Raw genomic sequence first — 2453 nt, 5'->3', positions numbered from 1 at the left:
TGGCACTGCAGGGAACCCCCCACCCACCAGGGGCAGCGGCAGGGCCTAGAAAGAGAAAGCCGCCAGGTCTGCATGAGCGCCGGGCTTGCACTGCTCCGCTTCCCTCTTAGTCCATGCAGGGCAGCAAGCAGCCCTCCGAGGCAGAGGCAGGGCCGTGGGGCCCCGAGGCCCGGGCTGTGGTTTCCTCCCTGCGCCCCACCCCCAATCCAGGCTCTGCTGAGAGGCCAGGACACCCACCGGCACAGACCCCAAGTGAACCCCACTCTGAATGCCCACGCAGGCCCAGCCCGCGCCTGCTCTAACGAGTTGGCCGCCCACCGAGCTGCATAAGGCGTTGCGCCTTTGACCTTCTCCGAAGGCAGCCACACACTTGCTCCTTCCCCTGGCCTGGGCCTGTCCGCGGGCATCCCCAGCGCGAGGACGTTGCAGATAAAAAGGAATTGGGGGGGAGGGGGGACAAGGGGGGGCTGGATGCTCAATAAGCCCAGGGCTGGAATAAAGAGGCTGCCCAGGCCACGATTTCTCAGCAGCTTCAGAAGCCACGTCATCAGCATCTGGGCTCAGTGCCGCGGGGGGAGAGAGAGAGAGGGAAGGCCTGCACGGGGAAGGGGATCAATGAGGCTGGAAGATTCGGGGTGGGGCGGTGTCGAAGGACCGCTCCCCTTTGGGACGGCTGAAGGACAGCCTCAAGGATGCGGGTATAAACCAACACAGCACACACGTGGCCATGCATTAAGCCTGCTTCATGCCCCCTGTGTGGTGCATGTGAAAAGCCAGGGACCCGTGATGCGTGTGGCGCCGGCACACAGGTCACCTGGGGGTTGGAGGGCCCCCGACAGCGGAGGATGAGAAAGGATCGCTGAGGCCGGGATAGACATCAGCTGAGCTTCGTGTGCCGAGCCACAGGGCCGAGTGGTCTTTTTGAACCATAAACTGAAGCCCCAAATGTCTTCCTAACTTGCCCAAGGCCTCCATCCAGGAGGGGCAGTAGGAGGGCTGGCAGGCCCCACCACAGAGCCAGGGCCCAAGCCAGAAATCGGCTCCACAGCTGAGCGCCGGCTGTGTCCCAGGCACCGGCCCTGGTACCATCACATCACCCGGTCTGCGGCGTCCGTGGGCCCTGGATCTGTCCGACGGGAGGGAGAGGGGGTCGGGGTGTCACCGCGAGAGCATACGCTGAATCTTTACAGGGAATCCGCCGGTGTTGGGTTTTAGAATAAATCAGTCCCTCGCACAGCCAATTCTCCTAGGGCGCCCCCCTTTGTATTTCGAGGAATACTAAAAAGATGAATAAATTCCAGCTTCTAGAAACACTTTGAGGCGCAGGGCCCAAGAGGACCCCACGGCTACCACCGTGTTCCGAAGACCAAAGACTCCATGATCCAGTGTTCGGTGTCCTGGAGAAGTTCATAAATAATGCTGAGTGTGGGCAGGAAGGCTACTACCTTTTGCAAAGTCCTCCCCCCGCTCCCCGGCCATGTGCTATCTAAGTCACTACACCCTGCGCCGGGGAGGCATTCTCAGTGCAGGCCCAGGGGACAAGGTGGCTTGGCCATGGCCACATCGCTGATAAATGGCAAACGTTGGACCCCGAGTGTATTTGTTTTCATAAAATAATGTTTGAGCGTCGATACCCACCAAGCATCGCACCCTATCTTCTCGCGCCCTTTCAATTGCCTGCATGTCGGTCATCATCACCCTTGACCGAGAGCTGAGAAGTGGAGGCGGAGAAGGAACTGACTCACTCAGAGCCGGGCACCTCCCCGGGGGCCTGGGATCAGGTAGGACACGGGCGCTCTCCCTGCAATAAGCATCTTTAAAGAGCTAAAGGCTGACGGTGCGGACATGGGTGCTGGCCTGGGAGCGAGGAGCTGAATTTCGGTCCCGCCCACTGAGTCTTCAAGCACGTCCCTCCCACCCCTGAGCAGGTGCGTCCTCTTCTGTGAATCAAGATAGAAACCCGGGCCTCAGTGTCTTCTTCCCGGGCTCCTTCCACCAAGACCCCTGCCTCCCCACTAGGCGCAGTGCCACCTGGAAACCCTTCCCGGCTGAACGTTTGCGAACGCCCTGCCGTACTTTGCCACCATCCACCAGACAGAACACCAGCGTCGAAGACACAGGAAGACAGGAGACTAGCAGGGTTATTTGGACCCAAAAATCGACAACAAGTAAATCGGGGAGAAAATTCTGACTCTCTGAAGCATCCACTCCACCTGTCCACGCCCCATGGCCAAGAGGCCCCTCGCCTGGGAAGGGGTCAGTCGCCAAGCGGGGACAGAGCTGTGTCGAGCCTGTGGTGTCCACGTCCAGATAAATGCCGAGGCCGCTCACCATTCCGGCCGCGGGCTGGGAGGAGGAGAGGGTGCCCATCCACCCGGCTGCTGCAGGCGGGGAGGGAGTGGGAAGCAGTTTGCGGAGCATCTGGTAAAGGCTACACTGAAACGTCACATAAT

Source organism: Myotis lucifugus, unplaced genomic scaffold (assembly GCF_000147115.1).
Source record: "Myotis lucifugus unplaced genomic scaffold, Myoluc2.0 scaffold_575, whole genome shotgun sequence".
Lineage (NCBI taxonomy): Eukaryota > Metazoa > Chordata > Mammalia > Chiroptera > Vespertilionidae > Myotis > Myotis lucifugus.
This window is presented reverse-complemented; position numbering follows the sequence as displayed.